Source organism: Hemitrygon akajei, chromosome 2, assembly GCF_048418815.1.
Source record: "Hemitrygon akajei chromosome 2, sHemAka1.3, whole genome shotgun sequence".
Lineage (NCBI taxonomy): Eukaryota > Metazoa > Chordata > Chondrichthyes > Myliobatiformes > Dasyatidae > Hemitrygon > Hemitrygon akajei.
In genome coordinates this window covers 87,174,031-87,192,993 of record NC_133125.1, presented here as the reverse complement: position 1 = coordinate 87,192,993, position 18,963 = coordinate 87,174,031, and positions in this window count along the sequence as shown.

Genomic DNA, 18,963 nt, shown 5'->3' with positions numbered 1-18,963 from the left:
AGATCCATAAGAATACTGTCAAGACACGAGGGCCTGAGTAATAGCCAGAGGCTGGCAAGGCTAGGACTTTGTTCACTGAAGCATCGGAGACTGAGGGGTGACCTTATAAAATGTATAAATTTGTGAGGGACATCAAATGAATGCACACAGTCTTATATCAGTGATAATAAACCTCATTCTAATATTGATTCTGCTCCTTTTTCCCAGGGAAAGAGAACCAAATGCTAGAAGGCATAAAGTTAAAGAGAGAGAGGGAAGATTTAAACCCCTCAGTTAATGGGGTCCATGGCATGAAAAAGGTTGGGAACCCCTGGTTTAAAGGGATCTGAGGGGTTCACACAGAGGGTGGCACATAAATGGAATGAGCTGCCAGAGGAAGCATCGATGCAGGTACAATAACAACATTTAAAAGTCATTTTTATAAGTACATGAAAAGGAAAGGTTTGGCATATGAGCCAAATGTGGGCAAATGAGTTATCGGGAGAGTGCTTTTTCTACTGAGGTTAGGTGAGACCAGAACTAGAGGTCATGGGTTAAGGGTGAAAGGTGAAATATTTAAAAGGAACAGAGGGAGAATGTTTTCGTTCAGAGGGTGGTGAGAGTGTGTAATGAGCTGCCAGTGGAAGTGGTGCTTGCAGGTTCGATTTCAACATTTAGGAGAAATTTGGATAGGTACATAGATGAGAGGGGTGTGTAAGGCTATGGTCCAGGTGCAGGTCGATAGTTTGGTATGGATTAGATTGGCCAAAAGGTCTGCTTCTGTACTGTATTACTCTCTACTGCAAAAACACAGCCACTGAAATATGGCACATATACTTTTAGCAATTGAGGATGTAATTTTATACCCGATCTATGTTTCTGATGAAAAATTACATAATAACCAGTTCTACCGCTGAATGCTCCGTAGCTCCAGTTATAGAAACGTAGAAATATAGAAAACCTACAGCACAATGCAGGCCATTCGGCCCACAAATTTGCGTCGAACATGCCCCTACCTTAGAATTTACTAGGCTTACTTATAGCCCTCTATTTTACTAAGCTCCATGTACCTATTTAAAAGCCTCTTAAAAGACCCTATCATATCCTCCTCCACCACTGTTGCCGGCAGCCCATTCCACACACTCACCACTCCCTGAGTAAAAAACTAACCCCTGACATCTCCTCTGTACCTTCTCCCCAGCACCTTAAACCTGTGTCCTCTTGTGGCAACCATTTCAGCCCTGGGAAAAAGCCTCTGACTATCCACATGATCAGTGCCTCTCATAATCTTATACACCCCTATCAGGTCACCTCTCATCCTCCTTCGCTCCAAGGAGAAAAAGCCGTGTTCACTCAACCTATTCTCATAGGGCATGCTCCCCAATCCAGTCAACATCCTTGTAAATCTCCTCTGCACCCTTTCTATGGTTTCCACATCCTTCCTGTAGTGAAGCAACCAGAACTGAGCACAGTACTCCAAGTGGGGTCTGACCAGAGTCCTATATAGCTGCAACATTACCTCTCGGCTCCTAAATTCAAATCCACGATTGATGAAGGCCAATACACCATACGCCTTCTTAACCACAGAGTCAACCTGCACAGCTGCTTAGAGTGTCCTAAGGACTCGGACCCCAAGATCCCTCTGATCCTCCACACTGCCAAGAGTCTTACCATTAATACTATATTCTGTCATTGCATTTCACACTTAACTGAGTTGAACTCCATCTGCCACTTCTCAGCCCAGTTTTACATCCTATCAATGTCCCGCTGTAACCTCTGACAGCCCTCCACACTACCCACAACACCTCCAAACTTTGTGTCATCAGCAAACTTACTAACCCATCCTCCACTTCTTCATCCAGGTCTTTTATCTCTCAGCCAAAGACACAGAAGAGAAAATAGCTGATTATTTAACTCACCATTTTTTCTAGTATTTACAGAACCAATTAGCAGCCTCCGTTTGAATGCAAAGTAATGCAAAACATTTCAGAAAATAATGCATTAGTTCTCAAGGACCAAGGCTACAGATGTAAAGGGTCTTGTACAAACTAAATGATTTTATTTCCAAAAAGGTAAGCTCCTAGTAAACAGGCATTGATCCTCTAAAAAAAATTAATACTGGCTGCATCTTATATTGAACACTGCCTCATTTTAACGAGATATTTTAGCAATTAAAGTTTGATTTTGTTTTTATTATTGCTTAGCACAGATGTTTATCGACAAAGTAATGATTAACATATTTAACTGCTAAAACTGACAATTCTATGATCACAGAATATTCTGACAGATCCTTATACTGAATTCTACTGAATATTGAAAAGCATAGATAGGGTGGATGCGGAGAGGATGTTTCCTATAGTGAGGGAGTCTAGGACCAGAGGACACAGAGGATGTTTCCTATAGTGGGGGAGTCTAGGACCAGAGGGCACAGAAAGAGTGAATGTTTCCTATAGTGGGGGAGTCTAGGAACAGAGGACACTGAAAGAGTGAATGTTTCCTATAGTGAGGGAGTCTAGGACCAGCGGACACAGAGGATGTTTCCTATAGTGAGGGAGTCTAGGATCAGAGGACACAGAAAGAGTGGATGTTTCCTATAGTGGGGGAGTCTAGGATCAGAGGACACAGAAAGAGTGAATGTTTCCTATAGTGGGGGAATCTAGGACCAGCGGACACAGAGGATGTTTCCTATAGTGAGGGAGTCTAGGACCAGAGGGCACAGAAAGAGTGAATGTTTCCTATAGTGGGGGGAGTCTAGGACCAGAGGACACAGAAAGAGTGAATGTTTCCTATAGTGGGGGAATCTAGGACCAGCGGACACAGAGGATGTTTCCTATAGTGAGGGAGTCTAGGACCAGAGGGCACAGAAAGAGTGAATGTTTCCTATAGTGGGGGGAGTCTAGGACCAGAGTACACAGAAAGAGTGGATGTTTCCTATAGTGAGGGAGTCTAGAACCAGCGGACACAGAGGATGTTTCCTATAGTGAGGGAGTCTAGGACCAGAGGGCACAGAAAGAGTGAATGTTTCCTATAGTGGGTGAGTCTAGGACCAGAGGACACAGAGGATGTTTCCTATAGTGAGGGAGTCTAGGACCAGAGGACACAGAGGATGTTTCCTATAGTGGGGGAGTCTAGGGCCAGAGGGCACAGAAAGAGTGAATGTTTCCTATAGTGAGGGAGTCTAGGACCAGAGGACACAGAGGATGTTTCCTATAGTGAGGGAGTCTAGGACCAGAGGACACAGAGGATGTTTCCTATAGTGAGGGAGTCTAGAACCAGAGGACACAGAAAGAGTGGATGTTTCCTATGGTGAGGGAGTCTAGGACCAGAGGACACAGAGGATGTTTCCTATAGTGAGGGAGTCTAGAATCAGAGGACACAGAAAGAGTGAATGTTTCCTATAGTGAGGGAGTCTAGGACCAGAGGACACAGAAAGAGTGAATGTTTCCTATAGTGGGGGAGTCTAGGACCAGAGGACACAGAGGATGTTTCCTATAGTGGGGGAGTCTAGAACCAGAGGACACAGAAAGAGTGAATGTTTCCTATAGTGGGGGAGTCTAGGACCAGAGGACACAGAGGATGTTTCCTATAGTGGGGGAGTCTAGAACCAGAGGACACAGAAAGAGTGAATGTTTCCTATAGTGGGGGAATCTAGGACCAGAGGAGACAGAAAGAGTGGATGTTTCCTATAGTTGGGGAATCGAGGACCAGAGGAGACAGAAAGAGTGGATGTTTCCTATAGTGGGGGAGTCTAGAACCAGAGGACACAGAAAGAGTGAATGTTTCCTATAGTTGGGGAGTCTTGGACCAGAGGACACAGAGGATGTTTCCTATAGTGAGGGAGTCTAGGGCCAGAGGGCATAGAAAGAGTGAATGTTTCCTATAGTGGGGGAGTCTAGGACCAGAGGACGGACACAGAGGATGTTTCTTATAGTGAGGGAGTCTAGGACCAGAGAACACAGAAAGAGTGAATGTTTCCTATAGTGGGGGAGTCTAGGACCAGAGGACACAGAAAGAGTGGATGTTTCCTATAGTGAGGGAGTCTAGGACCAGGGGACACAGAAAGAGTGGATGTTTCCTATAGTGGGGGAGTCTAGGACCAGAGGACACAGAAAGAGTGAATGTTTCCTATAGTGGGGGAGTCTAGGACCAGAGGACACAGCGGATGTTTCCTATAGTGAGGGAGTCTAGGACCAGAGGGCACAGAAAGAGTGGATGTTTCCTATAGTGAGGGAGTCTAGGACCAGAGGACACAGAGGATGTTTCCTATAGTGGGGGGAGTCTAGGACCAGAGGACACTGAAAGAGTGAATGTTTCCTATAGTGGGGGAGTCTAGGACCAGAGGACACAGAGGATGTTTCCTATAGTGAGGGAGTCTAGGACCAGAGGGCACAGAAAGAGTGAATGTTTCCTATAGTGGGGGAGTCTAGGGCCAGAGGGCACAGAAAGAGTGAATGTTTCCTTTAGTGGGGGAGTCTAGGGCCAGAGGACACAGAAAGAGTGAATGTTTCCTATAGTGGGGGAGTCTAGGACCAGAGGACACAGAGGATGTTTCCTATAGTGAGGGAGTCTAGGACCAGAGGACACAGAAAGAGTGAATGTTTCCTATAGTGAGGGAGTCTAGGACCAGAGGACACAGAAAGAGTGGATGTTTCCTATAGTGGGGGAATCTAGGACCAGAGGAGACAGAAAGAGTGGATGTTTTCTATAGTGAGGGAGTCTTGGACCAGAGGACACAGAGGATGTTTCCTATAGTGAGGGAGTCTAGGACCAGAGGAGACAGAAAGAGTGGATGTTTCCTATAGTGAGGGAGTCTAGGACCAGAGGAGACAGAATGAGTGGATGTTTCCTATAGTGAGGGAGTCTAGGACCAAAGGGTACAGCCTCAGAATAGAAGGATGTCACTTTAGAACAGACATGAGGAGGAATTTCTTTAGTCAGGTTGGTGAATCTGTGGAATTTATTGTCACAGATGACTGCGGAGGCCAAATCACTGTGTGCATTTAAAGCAGAAGTTGATAGGCTCTTGATTCGTACGAGCATCAAAGATTATAGAGAGAAATGTTGGGCACAACTTTGTGGGCCGAAGGGCCTGTATTGTGCTGTAGGTTTTCTATGTTTATGTTTCTAAAGGTTGAGTGAGGTATTAAATCAGCCATGATGGAATGCTGTAGCAGAGTCAAAGGGCCGAATGGGTAAATTCTGATCCTATGTCTGATGGCCTTTATCTCCTCAAGCTTTGAACTAGTACATCTTGAAAGGACACTAAATGCTGTGGTGCAGTTCTTTTATTTTGTCACTTAAAGATGGGCATGATCACAAATAACAACTTACTGTTCAGATACAACATTTGCATTCCTGTGATAAGTACAAGAACTTTAACTTGAGTTATTTATACTGACAGAATGATAGCTGGATTGGAAATTCCTTATCCCTCAAGACGCTTTGTCTAGGACTAAAGAGGAATTGTAAGTTGCAAGAAACAATGTTTTAAAAATGGACAGACCTGACATGATAGGGTTCAGTTCTCTTTGTGACAGGAGCTTGCCTTTCATTTTATCTTCTTCCCTTGAACTGACATTTAAGAATTCCTCAGAACATTTCCTGGGATAGAAATACTGTAAAAACAGCTCCTCCGTTCAGATCAATGATAATGCCTCCTTTCTTTGGGAGATGCCAATTTGTTTCTGAACAAGAACTTTAACAGAGAAACAGTTTCACTGGAGGATGATCAAGGGGAAGAAGCACATGCATTGAACTAAACAAGATGACCTTGGGGCAGCTACAACCTGCTGTTGAGGCTTCCAAGCACAGGATTGTAAGAGAGGCTTAGGTCTGTAGACTCAGGACAACTCCAGCATGGGCACAGCCTTCCCAACCACTGAGGACATCAGCAAGCAATTACGCCTCGAGAAGGTGATATTTATTGGTAAGAAATCTCACCATCTAGAAAATGTCCCTTACTCATTATGACCATTGCAGAGGAGGTACAGGAACCTCAAGACCACACTCAACAAATCAGGAACAGCTTCTTCCTGCCATCATGAGATTTCAATGGTCCATGACAAAACCCATTGATCCCTTGCCTTATTTATGTTTGTAATTTATAGTACTTCATTAACTTTGTACTGAATTGTTGTTGAAAATAACACATTTTGCAGCATTCATTCAGTGGCCACTTTTTTAGGTACAGGAGTATACCTTCTGCTGCTGTAGCCCATCTATGTCAAGGTTTGATGTGTTGTGTGTTTGGAGATGCCCTCCTGCACACCACTGTTATAACACGTGGTATTTGAGTTACTGTCATCTTCCTGTCAATATGAGCCAGTCTGACTATTCCTCTCTGACCTCTCTCACTCACAAGGCATTTATGCCTAAAGAACTGCCACTCATTGAATGTTCTTCTGTTTCCTGCACCATTCCCTATAACCTTTCAAAACTGCTGTAAGTGAAAACCCATCAGGTTCTGAGATACTCAAATCACCCCATCAAGCACCAACAATCATGGTCAAACATGGTCAAAGTCACTTAAGATATGAACAACAACTGAACCTCTGGACCATGTCTGTGAGCTTTTATGCATTGAGTTGCTGCCACATGATTAGATATTTGCATTAATGAGCAGGAGTACAGGTGTACCTAATAAAGTGGCCACTAAGTGTATGTCTATTGATAATAAATTTGATTCTGATTCTGAGATGAATAAAAGAAGAATAGAATGGGTTGAGCATAAACGTAACAGACTCTGAAGATGCAGGAAATCTTGAATAACACACACAAAATGCTGGAGGAACTCAGAAGTTCAGGTAGCAACTATGTTGGAAGGTGAACAGTTGATGTTTCATGTTGAAATCCTTCATCAGGACTCTAGGAGGCTTTTCGTATGATTACATCTATGTGCTGGATCCAGGACAAGTCATCCTCTGTAGTAATGTTGGGTTTCTTGAATGTTGCTATAAACGTATTCACACAGGCATGTGGGGACTCTTCCATCTCATTCCTGACTTGCTTAGTCAGTGAATGACATTGGATAATCAGTAGAAAAGATTTTTCACACTCACACAGCATACCTAATTCTGACCTGTTGTTCTCTACACAAAGGCAGATAGGCAAACCATACTCATTAAAATAGTCTTGCTTTTTTTCACTTTGCAGTTTATGATGTTCTAGCTGTGAGTGTAGAATAATTTTTACCGAAGCCTTTATTAACTTGCTTTTAGATTACTTGTGCATTTCTCTTTGCTAAAGGTCAGAAGCATTTTTTAAAAAATTGGAATAAGTTTACGGTATAATGGAAATATGGTCAACTGGAAGTAGAGTTGTGACATCTCAAGTACTGTTTATTCAGTATAAATGCGGAGAAGTGGACATGTAAAATAGCATCTTTTGTCATTTTTAGGCCAGACTCTGGGAGTTCATTTCCTGACAGAACTTGTCAGGGTACAATCCGTGACAGAACTGCACCAATTTAAGGAGGCAATTCACCAGAACCTTCACAAGGGCAATTAGGAATGAGTAACAAGTATTGTCCATATCTCCTGAATAAGAAATAAAAAGAATAATGAATATAGTCAGCTTATTTTTCACTCCATACCTGCTACGACCTTTGTATCTGAATAAACAGTACTTGAGATATTATTATTACCATTCAATCATCAGGCTCCTGAAATTAGAGTGGATAGCTTCACTCACCCCAACACTGAACTGATTGCACAAACTATTGACTCACTTTCAAGGACTCTACAACTTATATTCTCTATATTATTGATGAATTTATTAGTTTGTTTTCCTTTATGTATTTGCACAGTTTGTTGTCTTTTGCACTTTGGTTGTGTGTCAGTCTTTGTGTGTGATTTTCCACTGATGCTATGGTGTTTCTTTGTACTTACTGTGATTGCCTGCAGGACAATGAATCTCAGGGTTGTATATGGTGATAAAAATGTACCTTGATAATAAATTTGCTTTGAATTTGAATTTACAATTTGTACTTCCATTCTGACCATATTCATATTATGCCCTTTACTTCTTCCAATTTCCAATGTCAGAAGCAAAATTCTTCTGACATTTAGCAAAGGGTAATGCACAAATAATTTAAATACGAGCTAGCAAAGACTTCAGTAAAAATATTTCGAATGAATTCTGAGACTCGGCTGAGGTACTGTAAAGTGAATAATAGGTAAGACATTTTCTTTTGAAGAATATGATTTGCCTACCTGATACTGTGTCAAAGAACAATAGGTCAGAGGTGGGTAGGCAGCAATGAATAACTTGTCTACTGATTATCAAATGTCATTCACTAACAAGAAAGTCAAGAATATGATAGAAGACTCCCCACATGCCAGGGTGAATACACTTAGAGTAATGTTACGTACTCGTGAGTATCGTGTACTTGTCATGTGACCGTGGTGTTGAGCTGCTGGAGATGAGGTAATGGTCTTGTGATGGAGGGGTGACGTCATTTTCCCACCAGTGAGAGGTCATGTGATAGGTTTTTTCAACAGGGTATAGAAGGAGGACCCCTCCCTGTGACGTGGGGCAGTCAGTGGTTGACTTCACCGGTGACACCATGCTGCTGTGTATTCTGATATGATGATGCAGTTTCGTTTAAAAATGGAGTTTTATTTTCTGCCTTAAATTTTAAAAAGGTTATTGCTGGCAGTTTCGCCATTAATACTGCCAGTTCAGCTGTGGAGAGTAAAATTCACCGACATTCAGAGCCCCCGAAGAATCGGGGAAAGTTGATTTCAACGGGTAAAGCAGGCTTGACCTTGTTTAATCTTCATTCGGAAGAAATTCATTTGCCCTGATGACTCCTGTTCTGCCAGAAGAATAGAGGGTTGGGTAAAATTTCGCCAAGGAAAGGTCAGTGCCTTTAAGCCGTTTCATTATTCGCTTCGTAAATTCTCCGGGAAAAAAAAGATCCTTCGACGGGAATCAACATTAATGCCATGAAAGGGAACTTAAGTTATAAAGGAAAGACTATTGTTAACAGACTTGGTAAAACTTTGGACTTTTGCATTACTACTTCTAAGAACTCTTTTCGCATTATCGCTTTAAGAACTCTTCGAGCTGCCGCAGAGCAGTTGACTTCCGGTTACGTTAGTTTTGTTTACTTTTGGATTTTTTTTCAGTGTTTAATAAATGTTTTATTTGTTATAAAAAGCCTGCCTCAGTTTGTAGTGTTCTCACTCGGGTGTAAGCTAACGCTGAACTAAACACCGAGGTAAACCGGAGTCAATGAAAACAGGGTCGCAGTAAGATTAACCATTTACTGTTCACTCTTCCACATTAACGTATGGTGAAAACTGTTGATAAAACAATACAAGATTTGTACAGTATTTGTTTCTTTCTAGATATCACATTTACATCGTGAATACTTGCAAAGGTAAAACTACAACAACTACATTACATTAAAGTGCAGCATACAGTCAGAATCTACTTACGCCATTGACTGCTTTAAATACACTTCAACACGACTATCCGCAACTCTTTAACTAACGGAAACATAAACCTTATCGACCGTCATTACTTTTAATGGAATCAGCGTTAACGTTTTAATTCAACATATCGATTATCTATGAACTTACAGCGTTGCTCCACTGTGATTTCTAATGCGTAGAGAGACAACTTTTTGCGCTAGTCTCACATGTGTGTGAGCCCCCTCCGTTCCGTTTTTCCAAAACCGGTATTTTCCCACAAGACGCAGCAGAACCGGATGTGACATCATTGCAGCCGCAATATATTACAGACAACAAATTTACTTAAACAATCCTAACTTTAACTAAAAAATGCTAACAAGCGAATTACTAAGCGAAAATATTATAAACTAAATAACTGCCATAAAGGCAGCACACTCCCCACTTGACCTTCGTAAGGTCACAATGAACATAATACAAAACTTCAGTCTCTAAATCAGTCATTAGGTAGAAGTAGAATGACTTCTGTAACTGGCCTTTGGTAAATTTTCACATCGCCTTGGTCGGTAGTTTTCAACTCGACCTTCCTGACATGTCCATCCCTACTAGGGAATGAGGCAGTAATTCTGGCTATTGGCCAGCAGTTGTGGGCGATTTGCTTGTCCCTGAGCAGGACTAAATCTCCAACTTGAAGATTCCTGCCGGGTTCTGTCCACTTTTGTCTGTGTTGCAACAAAGGTAGATATTCCTGTCTCCAATGAGACCAGAACCGATTTGCCAGAGCCTGGACCTGTCTCCATTGCTTTGTGTACAAATCCTTATCAGAGAAGTCCCCTGGTGGAGGGGGAGCTCCTGCCTTCTGCGTAAGGAGCATTGATGGCGAGAGTATGAAGGGGTTTTCTGGGTCAGAAGACATGGGTAGGAGTGGTCGTGCATTTATAATGGCTGCGACCTCTGCTATTAGTGTGCCCAGTACCTCGTGGGTCGGTCTGGTGCATTGCTGCATCTCAGGTTTCCTTTTCAGAGTTTTTTGCAAGGACGTGAACCGCTTGACTGCCTGCTCTTTGTTGTTTGGCAAGCACTGGCGTGGTTCTCTGAAAGGCAGTGGGGCAACCCCATTATTTGCTTCATCTCTGAAGACCTTGGTGTCCTTTGTTTTTAAGAAAATGGCATCTTGAGCTGTTGGAGCAAGTTTATTATCATGCTCCGTTTGAGCGAAGACTGACTGACCCAGCGTCTCGTCAGTTACTTTGCGCTTGTTAAAGCTTTGTCGTGCTTCCTCGATACACATGGAACTTGTGCGGTGTTGAAGAATCGAATGGCGGCCACTCTCTAGCACATTGGTCTTGAGTGTGCTAACCGTCGGTTTGTGTACATGGCCAGGGCACACCTCTCCTATCACCACCCAACCCAGATCCAGGTGTTGCGCAAAGGGGGCGTCGTGTGGTCCATTGACCTGCTACCTAACCTTGTGCACCCGAAGAACATCTCTTCCTAATAGCAAGAGTATTTCTGCTTTTGGATCCAGTTCTGGGATGTGTTTGGCGATGTGGTGGAGATGTGGCTGGTGTAGCACCGCACTTGGCATCGGGATCTCAGTGCGGTTATTCAAGATTTAATTGCAAGAGTGGAGGGAGACAGATGACGACTTTACCATCCAGGGACTTGAGCTGGAAGCCTTCTGCCTTCCTTCCGTAAGTTTCCTTGTTGCCTGAGCAAGTTCTAAGGTAGTATGGGAACTGCTCACTCTCAATGTTGAACAAGTTAAAGAACTCTGGACTGACTAGCGAGCGATTGCTCTGATCATCCAGAATTATGTAGGCTTTGATGGCCTTGTCTTCGGCTCCCTTAGGGTATACCTTAGTGAGGCAGATCTTTGAACAAGAACGGCTTGACTGAGCTTGACCGCAAACTTCTGTACAGCTCGAGCTGACAACAGTTGTCCTGGAGTGAGCTTCTCCCTCCCCGCCGTCCTGTTGTGGGGGTGAAGGAGCGTTGTCGGTTCGCGGTAACAGGCCGGGATGCATGGCCCCATCGTGATTAGTGCTATTACATTCCGGGCACTTCACGGCGATCGTACACTCTCTAGCAAAGTGAGAGGTCGAGGAACAGCATTTAAAACATATTCTTTTCTCCTTGAGAAGGGCCATCCTCTCTTCAAGGGGTTTTTCCCTAAACGTTCTGCATCTTTTGAGGGGGTGGGGTTTGTTATGCAATGGACAATTCTTGCTAGGGTCGTTGTTAGTTGTAAAGGCTTCAGTCTTAAGCACTGAGATGGGTTTATTAATGTTGAAATTATTCAAAGAGGATTTATCTGGCTTGGTGTAAATTGCACTGCTTCCTGGACCCACGAGGCTAGGGTCGTTTCGCTTCTTCGCCTCTTTGCACACAAACCTAGTGAAACACTCAAAGGGAGGAAATCGACCATTGTGGTCTTCCTTGTACTCTGAGGCAACAGACACCCACCTGTCCTGCAGCCCAAATGGAAGTTTGTCCACGATTTGTCTAATCCCGGATGGAGTATCTAGGTATACTAGACCAGTTGAGTAGCCATCTTCTTTGGCGCCTTGAATCTCCATGAGTAAATCTCTGAACTCCCTTAACTTAATGTGGTCCTTGGCTGACACCTTAGGAAAATTTTCCAGACGTCGGTATAGCGCTGCTTCAATAATTTCGGGGGCTGCATAGCCCTCCCGAAGTCTCTCCCATGCTTTGCTCAAGGTTAGCTCGGGTTTGTTGATGTACACTGAACGTATGCGTCTCACCTGTTCACATGATTCTTTTCCCAGCCATTTCGCCATAAGATCCAACTCTTGGGTTGCTTTGAGCTGGGCTCCGTCGATAGCGTTGGTGAATGTGGAGTACCATGCACGGTAATTTTCAGGTTTATCATCAAACTGGTATAGTCCTGAAGTGACGAGATCCCGTCGTGCTAAATACCGTGCCATGGGTTCGACTGCAAGTGGCATGCGGGCTGGGGAAATACGTCGGTGGGTATACGACTGAAGGCGTACATCTGTTATGGAATTTGCTGTTCTGAATTCGGTCTTTGCCTCTCTTCTCCCCAAGCAAATCTGGTAAGTTTGGTGTCGAGAAGTACTTGTCGTGAGCCCTTTCACTCTTGAGTTCGTCGCGGAGTTGCAAGCATAAATTGATTTCCTCGGATGGATGTGATGCGATCGGGCCTCTCTGAGGCTCCTCATGACGTGGGACGTTATCAGATAAGTATGGAGAGGAAGGACGAGTCTACCTGTCTATTTGAGATTGGACATTGTCGCTAGTGCATTCCAATCTGATCTTTTCTGAAGTAGATTTTACATCAACCAGATCATGCATACCTTCAGCCTCTTCTATGTAATCTGCTTCCACCCTGGCAGCTTCTTCTTCTCGTTCTAGCATCAGCACTTCTAACTCTGCTGCTATCCTTGCCCTTTCCAACTGGTTTTTGGCTTCTCTGGCAGCCGCTTTCATTTTCAATTTTGCTTCTTGTTTGGCGTAGAACGCTCGCACCTTGGCGGATTCTGCTTTAGCTCTTGCTTGGGCGGCCTTACTTGATGATGCCCTACTGCCCCTGTCGCTGGATGGCAACGACTTGATGCTGGACCGAGTTGTCATTGTTGCACTTGAAACACCTGATAATGCCGCCTTTTCACTGTAGTGTTCTCGCTCAGGTGTAAGGGAACACTGAACTAAACACCGAGGTAAACTGTCGTTAATGAAAACAGGATCGCAGTAAGATTAACCATTTACTGTTCACTCTTCCACATTAACGTATGGTGAAAACTGTTGATAAAACAATACAAGATTTGTACAGTGTTTGTTTCCTTCTAGATATCACATTTACATCGTGAATACTTGTAAAGGTAAAACTACAACAACTACATTACATTAAAGTGCAGCATACAGTCAGAATCTACTTACGCCATTGACTGCTTTAAATACACTTCAACACAAACTATCCGCAACTCTTTAACTAACGGAAACATAAACCTTATCGACCGTCATTACTTTTAACGGAATCAGCGTTAACGTTTTAATTCAACATATCGATTATCTATGAACTTACAGCGTATCTCCACTGTGATTTCTAATGCGTAGAGAGACAACTTTTTGCGCTGGTCTCACACGTGTGTGAGCCCCCTCCGTTCCTTTTTTCCCAAACCTGTATTTTCCCACAAGACGCGGCGAAACCGGATGTGACGTCATCGCATGCCGCGATATATTACGGACAACGAATTTACTTAAACAACCCTAACTTTAACTAAAAAATGCTAACAAATGAATTACTAAGCGAAAATATTATAAACTAAATAACTGCCATAAAGGCAGCACACAGTTGTATGTTTGTTGTTGCCGAATCCATAACAGTAACAATCAAGAAACTCAGTGATAATGTATTGGATAACCTGTTCTGGACCTTGTACAATCACAAGGAAAACACCCCAACACCTTTGCTTTCTTAGGAGGTTAAGGACGTTCAACTTGTCACCAAACTCTAACGAACATCTACAGGTCTAAAGTTTAAAGTACCCTGACTGGTTCTGGCTACTGTTGTTGTTCCTCTCCACACCCTGTGATCCACTGGGCAGCCATTTCTTTATCATTTTTGTATGCTTTTTCCACAGCTGAGTTGCTAGCTCGACACTCAACCCAGCGCAGATGGAAAGCGTGCAAGGAGCCGACCGGATTCGAACCTAGGACCATTCGCCTCAAAGTCTGGCGCGGATGCCACTACACCACTGACCAGCTTATCGTGTTCTGGTACGGTAATTCAGATATGCAGGATCTGTAAGAAACCACTGAGGGTAGTGGGCTCGGACCAACATATCACAAGCACATCTCTCTCCACCATCAGTAGTATCTACAGGAGGCACTGTTTCAAGAAGGCAATGTCCATGATGAAAATCCTGACTCTCCTGGCCATCCCATCTTCTCACAGCTACCAGCAGGCAGGAGATACAGAAGCCTGAAGTCCTACGTTGCCTGATTCAAGAACAGCTACTTCCCTTCAACTATTCAGGTCTTGAACTAGCCAGCACAATCCTATCCCTGCAGCTTAACAACATTATGACCACCCCGATCATTTGCACTAATTGCACTTTCCTTTGTTGTCTTCCTTCTCATAACGTTGTTTTTTAGTTGATGATTTTCTTGTGTGTGCTGCCTGCATGATGCTGTGGGTCTGTGAGGCTGCTGAAAATAAGTTTTTCATTGCACCAATGCTTATGTGTACTTGTACAAATGACAATGAACTTGATTTTGATTGACCTATTTTCTCACCCAAATGTTCTTTCAGTCTAACCCTATTACACAGTGGTCACAGCAACAAGGGGAAAAGCGGTGAATCCCAGAGCTTCCTTGAGACCATCCCATGAACATGCAATCCCTTCCACTAGGGGTATTTGGAAGGCAAATGTTCGAGGATGCCACCAACCGTAAGTTCCGATCCAAGCCCTGAGTTGGAAAATAGATTTTGAGGGGTATTGATGGTGTGGATAGCAGAGGCTTTTCCCCAGGGCCGAAATGGCTAACACAAGGATGTTAGGAAGAAGGTGCTTGGAGGATGTCAGGGGTAAGTTTTTCATACAGAGGGTGGTGGGTGCGTGGAGTGCACTGCCAGCGATGGTGTGGAGGTAGATACAGTAGGGTCATTTAAGAGACTCTTAGCTAGGTACATGGAACTTAGTAAAATAGAGGGCCATGCGCTTGGAAAATTCTAGGCAGCTTCTAGAGTAGGTTACATGGTCGACACAACATTGTGGTCTGAAGGGCCTGTAATGTGCTTTAGATTTTCTATGTTTGCTCATCATCACTAGATCCAATTCTTGGATCTCTCTACCACGAGAATGGCTACAGTGGATCAAGGAGGTGACTCACCACTACTTTTTAGGGGCAATTAGAACATGGAACATAGAACACTACTGCACAGTATAGGCCCTTTAGTCCACAGTGTTGTGCCAGCCAGTTAACCTACTCCAAGATCAATCTAACCCTTCCCTCCCTCATAGACCACCATTTTTTATCATTCATGAGTCACACCTAATGTATCAGCTTCTATCACCACCCCTGGCAGGGTGCTTCATGCACCCACTACACTCTGTGTAACAAAATGCTTTTCTGACATCCTCCTATGCTTTCTACTTTAACATTGTATTAGCCATCTTCGCCCTGGAAAAAGTCTCTGCCTATCTACTTGATCTATGACCTTATCATCCTGTACGGCTTTCATCCTCCTTAGCTCCAAAGAGAAAAGCACTTGCTTGCTAAACCTATCCTCATAAGAAACACTCTGTAATTTAGGCAGCATCCTGCTAAATCTCCTCTGCATCCTTCCTAAAGCTTCCACATCCATGAGGGGACCAGAATTGAATGCAATATTTCTAAAGTAACCATTGACAGGAAACTGAACTGGTCTATAAATATAAATAAAATATAAATGCCATGGCTACCAGAGCAGGTTGAAGACTAGGATTCCTGTGGCATGTAACTCACCTCCTGACTCCCCAAAGCCTGTCCACCATCTACAAGGCTCAGGTCAAGTGTAATGGAATACTCACCACTCACCTGGATGAGTGCAGCTCCATCAACACTCGAGAAGCCTAACACCATCCAGTACAAGGCATCCCACTTGATTGGTACCCCTCCCACGAGCATCCAATCGCTCCACCATCAATGAACAGTTGCAGCAGTGTGTGCTATCTACAAGATGCACTGCAACAACACACCTAAGTTCCTAAGGCAGCACCTTCCGATACATGACCACTACCATCGAGAGAGGCGAAAACAGCAGATACCTGGGAACACAACCACTTGGAAATCCCCCTCCAAGTCACTCACCATCTTGACTTGGAAACATATCACCATTCCATCATTGTAACTGGGTCAAAATCATGGAATTCCCTCCCTAACAGCACTGTGGGTATACCTACACCTCAGGGACTGCAGCGGTTCAAGAAGGCAGCTCATCACCACCTTCTCAAGGGCAACTAGGGATGGGCAATAAATGCTGGTCTAGCTGGCAACGTCCACATCCTGTAGGTGAATAAATTTTAAAAAAAGTGATCTAACCAGGATTTTAGGAGCTGTAACGTTACCTCACAGCTCTCAAATGAAATCCCCTGACTAGTGAAGGGCAAAACACCCTACACCATCTGAGCCACCCTATCAACTTGCAGGGCAACTTTGAGGGTTTAGCTTTTCAAGAGGAACTCATTCCATGAAGAATAGCTATCTTCATTGTCTTCCACTAAATCCTTTGTCCCTTGCAGATGCAATGAGACCAAGCTTTCTAAATGTGGTTCATAGAGTTGATTGATAGGATAGAGAGGGAGAAAATAGATTGAACAGTGAGGGAGAAAACATCTTGCCTGACCATAAAAAAACCTCTGTTTTCCTCTGGGGAAATCAATTTATTATAGAATCATGTAGTCATACAGCATCGAGATAGGACCTTTGGCCATGGTGAGAAAGCCCAGATCACTGTAAACCCTTCCTATCAATTATTTGTCCCAATGTCTTTTAAATGTTGTTAACGGCAGCTGATTCACTTAGTGACCAGTTTCTGGGTGAAAAAAATTGCCCTATTAAATCTAGCTCCTCTCACCTTAAACCTATCCCCTCAAGTTCTTGATTCCCCATTCCTGGTACACAGACCATGAGTGCCATTTATATCTGGTCTGCTCTCTCTGGATGATTGTGATCTGAATGTGAATGATTTTTGCCTGTCTTCTGAACTGGCCCAGTAATCTATTTTGTTCAAGAACAATTAACGACGAGTGATAAATTCCAATCTTGTGAGTAATGTATTTACTGAAATAAAATTGCTAAGAAATGTAATTGAAACTGAGTCAATAATGTAATAGAGGCAGCAGAGAGATTGGTGGAATTTTAAAAAAGAAATTATGTTAAAAGCTAATGCAACTTACGGACTCATTGTCAAGGTCTCCATCTCAAGTTCTCGGTATTTGTTGTTTATTTTTTATTATTATTTTGTTTGCTTTTCTTCCTTTTTAGTATTTTCACTATGTATTGTCTTCTGCAGCTTGTTTTTTTGTACGTCTTGTGTGCAGTTTTCAATTGATTCTATTGTGCTTCTTTGTATTTACTGTGAATGCTGACAAGAAAATGAATCTCAGGGTAGTGTAGTATATCGTGCCACATATGTACTTTGATAATCATACTGTACATTTACTTTACTTTGGAAATGAGGTAAGTTGTCCTGAAAGGGCACTGTTACAGCTCAGAGTACAATCCCGATGTCCTCCGTAAGGAGTTTTTGTACGTCCTCCCTGTGGAATGTGTGGGTGCTCCAGGTGCTCGGGTTTCCTTTCACAGTCTAACGGTGTTACGGGTAGGTTAATTGGTCATTGTAAATTGTCCCATAATTGGATTAGGGTTAAATTATTGTTGTCAGTGATTGCAGGTCGAAGGGCTAGAAGGGGCTATCCTGACCACACTGTATGTTTAAATAAATAAGTAGATGTAGATGTAGTTTCCTCAATAGGTGGTGCTAATATTTCCCACTGCTTTATCTTTTTCCCAGTGCTACATTGTAAAGTTTCTGCAGCAGGGATGCCTTGGAACAGAATTGGGTTTCTCAGCCTCCTCATGTCTGTTGTGCTATTCACATATTAACTCTCTCTAAACACTTTGCTTCATGTAACCTTTCATGCCCTTGTCTAACAAAATGTCTTTTAATCAGCGATCAGCAGCTCGAGCAGGACTGGAGCGTTCTATGTGGCCTTTGTTAAAAATCAGAATCCTGAGATGTTTCTCTGCTGCTGAGCAGCTGAGGGTTCCCATCTTTCATCTCAATAACAAAGGAAGTATGAAGAAACGTCTCCACGGAAACTACGAAACTAAGAATGGTTTTTGAGACGGAGGAAAAATCTGCTGGTGAGAAGGGTCAATTATTACTTGCCTGTTCCAGGAAGATAAATGCAACACAAAAAACAAGTCTACCGCCTTTCCAAGATCAGATTGTGTGTAAAACTCTGTAGCTGTATAGCAATCAGAGCAGTAATGATTACTTCACATCCTGTGAGCTGACCTTGCAGAGTATAAACCCCAAATTTCTGCATCGTTTTTACTTCACTATGAAAGAAAGATGAAATATTATAAAATAATCCCATTCATGTTGGTTTGAAAGAAGCCCAAGTTATCTCACCTTTAACAATGTAGTAACCTTTTGAAATAGTTTGATAGCAGAATGCTAACACAGCTAATTTCCCTCTGTACAATAGATACATCTTACGGATGTCTGAGGGAGTATTTAGGGTATTGAACTTTAAGGCTGAGGCTTGGAGGTTCATAGAATTAGATTAATCTGTGCATTTTTATTACTGGAGTTGAGTGTTATAGAAAGCACCCACATTATTCAGCAACCATCAGGCTCATAACCATAAAACATGAGACATAGGAGCAGAATTAGGCCATTCAGCCCATCAAGTCTTCACTGCTATTTCATCATGGCGATCCATTTTCCCTCTCAACCTTATTCTCCTGCCTTCTCCTTGCAACTTTTCATGCTCTGACTAATCAGGAACCTATCCAACTCCACCTTAAATACAAT